The following is a 10,287-nucleotide window of genomic DNA, read 5'->3' as shown; positions in this document are numbered from 1 at the left end:
TGGACTCGATGGCCTTGTAGGCCCCTTCCAACCCTACTATTCTATGATTTTGTGAAAACAGAACCCATCTTTCTCTCAGAAAAGATCCTTCTGCACTCAAGAACTGAGCAAAGCTCCTGACCTGGTTCAAAAATGAACCAGCAGGCTGAGCACTGGATGGTGCACATTTGCAACAAGTCTGAGCTGGTTGTGCTGCGCTGCCAGGTGGAAGAGAGCATGGACAGAGCACAGGGGGCACCGCAAGGACAACTGCAGCGGGCCACTTGGAAAGAGGAGCAGGATGAACAGAAGGAGTAGCAACCTGCATGGATGACGGTGACGCTCGCGGGGAAGAGGACTTGGGGCTGTGTTGGATCGCTCAGTGAAGGGCATATTTATTGGGATCATAAGGAAAAGAATAACAGAATTTAAGTTTAGGCTTGGAAGGGATCTTGGGGATGATCTTGTTCAACCCTGTGCTCAATGCAGGATCTGCAGTGTAGGAAGCAACAGCAGAGGCCATCCAGCCTCTGCTTCAATGCCCCCAAAGAGGAGAACCCCCACCTCCCGAGGACACCTGCTCCGCCGAACTTTCTCCTGATGTTCAGCTGAAATCTGCTGAATTCTGCTTCCCCGCAATTTCCACCCGTGCAGTGTCCCAGTCCTGCCCACTGGTGCAACAGGGAACACCTCTGCCCCATCTTCTGCATGGCAGCCCTTCAGATGTTTGGAGGCCGCTTTCATGTCCCCCCTTGATTGGTTCTCCTGCCAAAACATGCCCAGCTCTTTCCAGCATTCATCCCTGGTTTCCACACTGGCCAGACGCTCACTAGACTTCGCAGCTCCAGAGGAGCCCGGCAGCTGCGGGTTCAGCTTCTGGGGCAGCAGGCTGAGTGCTGGTCTAATTGCTCTTGATCAAGCTGTCCTGCAGTATGTTACTGCACCTTTAAAAATGAACCCGCAGGCTGAGCACTGGATGGAGCCTTTCTGATGATGCCCCCCAAAGGCAAAATAGGGACAGCAATTTACCAGGGACCAGATGACACAGATAGTCTTACTGATTGGGGATAATTGGAGCTCATGAGATTAGTAGCGAGTGGAGCAGCAGGAATTCCATCACACACACGATGACTTACGAGAGACCTCTGATAGCAGGAGTCTTGCTGAAAGTGACTGGCTCAAAGAAAGTATCTGTTGCGGAGATGACCCCGCCCAGGAGGAGGTCCCCTGGCCGGTAATGGTTCCGTGGGTCTATTCCAGCCCTTTCCAGAGTCAAGGGGCATTTGGCCTCGAGCGCCCCACAGGCTGCCTGGGGCAGGGGCAGCAGCAACAAGAGCGGCAGAACCATCCTGGGTACGCCTGGCACAGCCTCCGCCATGCGCTTCTCTACCACCTGGAAGAATTAGGAGCTGCCAAATCCCCCTTGCAAGACTGAGGCTTCCATGGATTTCCTAGCAGAGCCCCGCCAGCCACGGCTTCCCATCTGAAGGGGATGGCAGGAAGGCAGCCTCACGCCCACACAGGCCTCCTCACCTGCCCCGAGCCTCCTCCCATGCTCTCAGTGGCACAGGTTTTACGCATCAGTCCTTTTGCACCTGGAAGCCAGACATCTCCTCACGTTGCTCTTGAGTCTGATGTCTATGGCAGTGGACTCAAGGGTGACTTCTTTTTCTGAGAGTGGAAGTCCCTTGGGCTTTGGTAAGAAGAAGAATAAATCACTATGATCTGGGTAATTATACAGGGGAAGAAGCGGCACCCCCTCTGCCAAGTCCTGAACTCTGCTCAGTTCCATGCACAGGTGCACGGCTGGAAGAAAGCATGTTTATGATGACTGGCCGATGTGGCTCCATCCTCTTGACACAGGCCAGTTGGGGCGGGGGGGGGGAGGTGAGCTTGGCCTGACCTTCACCCACAAATCTCCTTTGAAAGGGCCGGGATCAAGCATGTCCCTATGATATGTATGAACCCGAATTAGTCGGTCTTGGACAAGTTAGCCTTGAAGGCGCCTCCTGCAGCATCAAATGGTTGCTAAATGCAGCCCAGCGTTGCATCTGGCAGGCCAGGGCTGTTCTGTAGGGTGTCTGCAAAAGGGGTCCATGAAGAACCACTGTTTTTTGCGCCCCCCCTTTATGGGTATGCTCAGCAAAGGTCTCAGCAGGCTCAGAACCTGGCATCTCCACAGAATCATAGAATAGTAGGGTTGGAAGGGGCCTACAAGGCCGTCGAGTCCAACCCCCTCCTCAATGCAGGAATCCAGGTCAGAGCATCCCCGACAGGTGGCTGTCCAGCCTCGTCTTGAAGGCCTCCAGGGTGGGAGAGCCCACCGCCTCCCTAGGTCATGGGTTCCATTGTTGTGTTGCTCTAACAGTCAGGAGGTTTTTCCTGATGTTCAGCTGGAATCTGGCTTCCTGTCACTTGAGCCCATTATTCCATGTCCTGCACTCTGGCATGATCGAGAAGAGATCCTGGCCTTCTTCTCTGTGACAACCTTTCAAGTACTTGAAGAGCGCTATCATATCTCCCCTCAGTCTTCTCTTCTCCAGGCTAAACATGCCCAGTTCTTTCAGTCCCTCCTCATAGGGCTTTGTTTCCAGTCCCCTGATCACCTTTGTTGCCCTCCTCTGAACCCTCTCCAGCTTGTCTGCATCCTTCTTCAAGTGTGGTGCCCAGAACTGGACACAGTACTCCAGATGAAGCCTAACCAGTGCTGAGTAGAGGGGAACTAGTAGGAATAGGGCTGCAGTTTGAAAAAAGAAGTGAGGAGAAGCTGGGCACCCTGTGCCCCAGAACCCCACATCATTTCAGCAGCAGAGGGAGAGAGGGAATGAGGGATGGTTGGCAGGAGCCCTTCAAAGCCAACGTCTTTAGATATTGGTCAATGGAAATCATACATTATTTACTTCTTACCTACAGAAACACTGAATGTACACACAAAATAAATGATCAGAAACACCTATTAAAAGTCTGTTAATATTTCACACAACAGTGTCTAATATTTACTGAATTATGGTCAGGAACAGGTCATTATATCTAGAATTTCTGTTATTACTATAGATGGTGGTTGCTGATAAGAACATCTGGACTCTGGATATTAGTTGCGATAAGATTATTGAAAATCTTTACTTTTGTCTTTTTCTGCAGTAAATCAAAGACATAGGGTTGAAACTAGACTTAGAATAGACCCAATCAAACCATTTTTTTATTTATTTACTTTATAGCCCACCTTTTTTTCCTCCTGCAAAGAACCCAAGGTGGGTTCCTCCTCCTCTCCTTTTTATCCTCACAACCACCACCTGTGGGGTAGGTTGGGCAGAGAGTCAGTGACTGGCCCAAAGTCACCCTGTGAGCAGACCGCCCGGCTCCCAGTCCAACGCTCTAACCACTACACCACACTGATTTTATGTAACTCATGAAAGAGAGACAGTATAATGGAACATTCTTTCTGAAGTAGTTACACTTATACAAGTGTAGCATGAGAGGGAAGTTTAGCAAGCTTCCCTTTGTTTTACTAAAAGGCCCTCTGCACTGACAAAATGAGGAATAAACATACCAGGGAGGGCACACCCAAGACAGCCTTCTTTTGGAAAGCCCCTACCAGGAAGTGTTTTTGCTGAAGGAAATTATGGCAGGGGTTGCTGCCCTGGAGGTCTGGGATTGCCCCCCTTCTCAGGCCTCCATTGGGAAAGAACCCCAAACGTTGCCTCTGACTGGAAACAGTGCTAGGGGCTCCCTGGGATGTGCGCGGGGACTGCGAGTGGCGCATGAAGGAGCCGGTCTTCCACGAGCCGGCTTGTGTCCTTTTCTGCACTGCTGCCGCCTTGTCGGGACAGCATGTGAAGGCGGGGGCCAACTTGACCAATGCATGGACAAGCTCCTCTGCACACCAGGCGACTTACCCATTGCTCCATGGGCAGGGCATGAGGTGTGCGATGGAGGCACCTGGCCAGCCCTTTCTCTGTGCTGAGAGAGGCAGAGCTCTGCCTCTCAGCGCAGAGGAAGGAAAAATGGCCAATCTTCCACTCAAAGCCCAGGCAGGGACGGAGAGCGAATCCTGATCCTCAGCAACATTCAACTCAGGGAGGAGATGAAGAAGAAGCCAATCAATAAGACATCATTTAATCAAACCATTCTGGCACAGAACCAACAGGGTGGGGAGAATAAAAAATTATTCCAGTGAAAAAATTATTCCAAGAAACATACCGACTGTAATATTAGGCTCCAACAGAGATTCCCATTGGCTTATAAAATACCCCTTGATCAGGCAGTTTTCCTTGTGGATCTCTCCTTGGGGCTGAGAGGCAGCACTGACAGGTGAGCAGGTGGGGGCCTGATCATAAGACTACTCAGGTGAGTGGCCCCAGCTGAGGTTCGCTGCCCAAACCTGGCCAAACGATGGATGTTCCTGCCACATCTTGGGCATTGATACATTTAGTCCTTTGTGTGAAATCTCTCTTGGTAATTAAGGTTCAATTGGTCAGCTGAACTCTACTGTAATTATTTATATGATTTCTCCTGGGTTTTAATCTTTTAAGATGCTCCACGAGGATCTTCCCACATCCCAATTGCAGGATTCCGCCTTGTCTGTGATTTTTCATGCGATTCCATGCTTTTGCTGGGACAGAAGCTCTTCTTTTTCTTTCCATTTTTATTGTTATGCTTTCAAAACCTAAATACATAATTACTCAGCCTACAAAGTTCAATTTCTTCCAGAAAGTGATTGACAGTTGCCATAAAAAAACCCAAAATAAAAAAAGCCAAATACAACACAAGGCACGGCAATTTCTGTCGTGCACCCTGTGTGTTGATTTATCCATCTGAGCGATTTCTAAAGACTTAACCATCTTCCAGGCATGGACAGTTAAAACATTGATAAGAATCATTTTTATTTTGCTGAAGATCATTTTTAGCTTGTCTGCTATAACTAAGAGCGAGGGTCAGACACACCCTAGCAACGGGCCTTAAGGAAAGGGGAACCTAAGAAAAGAAACTTGGGATGCTTCCATAATGTGCCAGACATTGCCTGGAACATATTCGCTCACTTTGCCAACTGTTGCTTTCTAACTTGGCTATTTGTTGAGTCTGTAAAAACTTTGCAGTAGAGCAGTCCTAATTTAGAATAATCATATGATTAAGAAACTGCTGTGAATAGCGGATATTAGATGCTATATATGGTGATATACTGTGATTGGTCCTCGGGCCGTTTGTCCCCTCAGGTATATGAATGTGTTGTTCTGGAAGGAGGGTTGTTGTTTCCCCTTTGCTGGCAGCCAACCTTCATGCATGAATAAAGGATTTGTGTTAACTCAGCCTTGACCTCCAGCCTCATTCCTTATTGAGTGGAGAACCCGACAATTTGGTGTCAGTAGTGGGATGGTTTGCACTCCCGGGTAGCCTGCTTGCAGCCGGGGTTCTGGGTACCAGACAGTACACATGTCATCTAGAGGTAAGAGATCCTTCTTAGAAAATCCCCTGGCGCTTCAGCCCCCCCTTGCGCAGCAGGGACTACTGCGGGCGGTAAGAGTCATTTCCCCTTAAAATGATATTTCGGAAATGGTTGAGTTATACACATTCAGGATCTGGGATTGACTACACTGTTGTCTGGTTTTTGGCTTTTGAGCGTGCATGTGAATGACTGTGTTTGTGTGCCTGGAATACAAAACACTGCCATGGTAAGCCCCACAAGGCTTTGACCTGCGGTGTCTGGGCTGATGCCCGGGTTGAAAGAGACTGACACAGGAAGTAGTTCCCTTCGAGAACAGGCTCCTAAACCAGTGGAGTAGTGTGGTGTGTTTGTTTGTTTGTGTGAAAGCCAGGTGGGTGTGCGTTCTTCTCTTTGACAGTCCTAGCCTGATAGCTCAGTTGTCAGCTGTGGAGAACTAGGCTGGAACTCCACCATGGGGGCTTTGCAATCAAAGAGATGGCCACCTGGTTCTCTGTTGGCACAAACAATAAAGATTTTTAGTCAGCCAGGAAAATTGCCAGCTGGACAGTCCATAAAATGAATGGTTTTTCTCTGCCATGTTTGGAATGGGTTTGATTCTACGATTCTACGTATGAAAAGCCAGCATTGCAATGGCCTGAAGTAGGTTCTTTGGATTTAGCAAAATTAAATTATTTAAAAGGGTACTTAGAGGACCCCAAACCCAGGCAAATAGATTATTGGTATTTGTGGAGAGTTGTTGCTGACAAACAAAAATTAGCCACATCGTCAGTCAGTCTGAAAAAGTAAAGAAGTTAGAACAACAGGTGAAAGACATGACTGAAAGTTTTCATAAAGGAATAGTCCCGAAATGCCACCAAACACTTAGAGTCTGTTCCTCTGTATGTTCCTCAGTATCCCTCTCTGCCTAGTTGTCCCCCTGAACCTGAAGATCTTGTTGATCAGTGGTCTCCTTCTGTAGTTTATAAATATAGACAATATATATTGAACAACCGACCTTCAATACTCCTGGACTCTGGATAACTGCAGAAAACATGGATCAATTCTGCATCCACCCTCCCACACTTCCAACAACTGAACCCATTCATCCTTTATATTCTGTTCATTCTTTGTGGAGTCATATACTATCTCTAAAGAAGCTTTACTTCTTCAGAGGTTTCTAACCACACTCTGTCTTGTATAGATCTTCCAAAATCTCTCTCCCATCTCTTCTTAGACTATACAAACATATTTTTCCATCCTACTTCAACCTCCCAGAGACCTTTGGCTATTGGACAGTATAGAAATGAAATGAAATAAATAGAGTATTGTGTCCAGTTCTGGGCACCACACTTTAAGAAGGATGCAGACAAACTGCAGAGGGTTCAGAGGAGGGCAACAAAGATGATCAGGGGACTGGAAACAAAGCCCTGTGAAGAGAGACTGAAAGAGCTGAGCATATTTAGCCTTGAGAAGAGAAGATGGAGGGGAGATATGATAGCGCTCTTCAAGTCCTTGAAAGGTTGTCAGAGAGAGGAAGGCCAGGATCTCTTCTCGATCATCCCAGAGTGCAGGACACGAAATCATGGGCTCAAGTGACAGGAAGCCAGATTCCAGCTGCACATCAGGAAAAACATCCTGACTGTTAGAGCAATACGACAATGGAACCCATTCCCTAGGGAGGTGGTGGGCTCTCCCACACTGGAGGCATTCAAGACGAGGCTGGGCAGCCATCTGCTGGGGATACTCTGACTTGGATTCCTGCCTCGAGCAGCGGGTTGGACTCAATGGCCTTGTAGGCCCCTTCCAACCCTTGTTGTTGTTGTTCAGTTGTGTCCGACTCTTCGTGACCCCATGGACCATAGCACGCCAGGCCTTCCTATCCTGCGTTCTCTCCCGGAGTGTGCTCAAGTTCATATTCATTGCATCGGTGATACTATCTAGCCATCTCATCCTCTGCCGTCCCCTTCTCCTTTTGCCTTCAATCTTTCCCAGCATCAGGGTCTTTTCCAGAGAGTTTTCTCTTCGCAGTAGGTGGCCAAAATATTTCAGCTTCAGCTTCAGTATCTGTCCTTCCAATGAGCACTCAGGGTTGATTTCCTTTAGGATGGACTGATTTGACCTCCTTGCAGTCCAGGGGACTCGTAAGAGTCTTCTCCAGCACCACAGTTCGAAAGCATCAATTCTTCGGTGCTCAGCCTTCCTTAGAGTCCAGCTCTCACAGCCATACATTACTACTGGGAAAACCATAGCTTTGATTAGACGGACCTTTGTCAGCAAGGTGATGTCTCTGCTTCTTACTATGCTGTCTAGGTTTGCCATAGCTTTCCTCCCAAGGAGCAAGCGTCTTTGAATTTCATGGCTACAGTCACCATCTGCAGTGATCTTGGAGCCCAAGAAAATAAAATCTGTCACTGCTTCCATTTCTTCCCCTTCCATATGCCAGGAAGTGATGGGGCCAGATGCCATGATCTTCGTTTTTTTAATGTTGAGTTTCAAACCAGCTTTTGCACTCTCCTCTTTCACCCTCAACAAGAGGCTCTTGAGATCGTCTTCGCTTTCTGCCATTAGGGTGGTATCGTCTGCATATCGGAGGTTGTTGATAATTCTCCTGGCAATCTTAATTCCGACCTGTGATTCATCCAACCCGGCGTTTCTCATGATGTACTCTGCATATAAGTTAAATAAGCAGGGTGACAATATGCAGCCTTGTCGTACTCCTTTCCCAATTTTGAACCACTCGGTTGTTCCATGTCTGGTTCTTACTGTTGCTTCTTGACCCTCGTACAGGTTTCTCAGGAGACAGGTAAGGTGGTCTGGTACTCCCATCACTTTAAGAATTTGCCACAGTTTGTTGTGATCCACACAATCAAAGGCTTTGGCGTAGTCAACGAAGCAGAAATAGACGTTTTTCTGGAATTCTTTTGCTTTCTCCATGATCCAGCGAATGTTGGCGATTTGATCTCTAGTTCCTCTACCTCTTCGAAACCCAGCTTGTACTTCTGGTAGTTCTCGGTTCGCATACTGCTGAAGCCTAGCTTGTAGGATTTTGAGCATCACCTTGCTGGCATGTGAAATGAGCGCAATTGTGCTGTAGTTTGAACACTCTTTGGCATTGCCCTTCTTTGGAATTGGAATGTAAACTGACCTTTTCCAGTCTTGAGGCCACTGTTGAGTGTTCCAGATTTGTTGGCATATTGAATGCAGCACTTTAACAGCATCATCTTTTAGGATTTTAAATAGCTCAGCTGGAATACTGTCATCTCCGCTAGCTTTGTTGTTACTAATGCTTTCTAAGGCCCACTTGACTTCACTCTCGAGGATGTCCGGCTCAAGCTCAGTGACCGCACTATCATGGCTATCAGGGACATTCAGACCTTTCCTGTATAGTTCTTCTGTGTATTCTTGCCACCTCTTCTTAATCTCATCTGCATCTGTTAGGTCCCTGCCTTCATTGTCCTTTATCATGCCCGTCTTTGCACAAAACGGTCCCCTGAGATCTCCAATTTTCTTGAAGAGATCTCTAGTCTTTCCCATTCTGTTGTTTTCCTCGATTTCTTTGCATTGTTCATTTAAGAAGGCTTTCTTGTCTCTCCTTGCTATTCTCTGGAACTCTGCGTTCAGTTGGATAGATCTTCCCCTTTCTCCCTTGCTTTTCGCTTCCCTTCTTTCCTCAGCTACTTGTAAAGCCTCATCAGACAGCCACTTGGCTTTCTTGCATTTCTTTTTCTTTGGGATGGATTTCATTGCTGCCTCCTGAACAATGTTACAGACCTCCGTCCATAGTTCCTCAGGCACTCTGTCTATCAGGTCTAATCCCTGAAATCTATTCCTCACCTCCACTGTATATTCATAAGGGATATGATTTAGGTCATACCTGAATGGTTTAGTGGTTTTCCCTATGTTCTTCAATTTCAGCCGAAATTTTGCAATAAGAAGCTCATGATCTGAGCCACAGTCAGCTCCAGGTCTTGTTTTTACTGACTGTATGGAGCTTCTCCATCTATGGCTGCAAAGGACATAATCAATCTGATTTCGATATTGGCCATCTGGTGACGTCCATGTGTAGAGTCGCCTCTTGTGCTGTTGGAAAAGAGTGTTTGCTATGATCAGCGTGTTCTCCTGGCAAAACTCTATTAGCGTTTGTCCTGCTTCATTTTGTGCACCAAGGCCATGCCTGCCTGTTATCCCGGTGATTTCTTGACTTCCTGCTTTAGCATTCCAATCCCCTATGATGAAGAGGACATCTTTTTTTGGTGTGAGTTCTAGAAGGTGTTGTAGGTCTTCATAGAACCGATCAACCTCAGCTTCTTCGGCATCAGTGGTTGGGGCATAGACTTGAATCACTGTGATGTTGAATGGTTTGCCTTGGATTCGTACTGAGATCATTCTATCGTTTTTAAGATTGTACCCCAGTCCTGCTTTTCCCACCCTTTTGTTGACTATGAGTGCTACTCCATTTCTTCTAAGGGATTCTTGCCCACAGTAGTAGATACGATGGTCACCTGAATTAAATTCTCCCATTCCTGTCCATTTTAGTTCGCTGATTCCCAAGATGTCCATGTTCAATCTTGCCATCTCATGTCTGACCACCTCTAGCTTACCTTGATTCATTGATCTTACATTCCAGGTTCCTAAACAATATTGTTCTTTACAGCATCGGACTTCCTTTTCACCACCAGACACATCCACAGCTGAGTGTCCTTTCGGCTTTGGCCCAGCCGCTTCACTCTTTCTGGCGCTACTTGGAAATACCCTCTGCTCTTCCCCAGTAGTATATTGGACACCTTCCGACCTGAGGGGCTCATCTTCCGGCGTCATCTCTTTTAGCCTTGTGATACATTCCATGGGGATTTCTTGGCAAGGATACTGGAGTGGGTTGCCATTTC

The sequence above is a fragment of the Heloderma suspectum genome, chromosome 2 (assembly GCF_057233095.1).
Source record: "Heloderma suspectum isolate Gila_16-S chromosome 2, 16-S_ref, whole genome shotgun sequence".
Lineage (NCBI taxonomy): Eukaryota > Metazoa > Chordata > Lepidosauria > Squamata > Helodermatidae > Heloderma > Heloderma suspectum.
The sequence above is the reverse complement of the archived record's forward strand: the minus strand, read 5'-3'. Positions refer to the sequence as shown.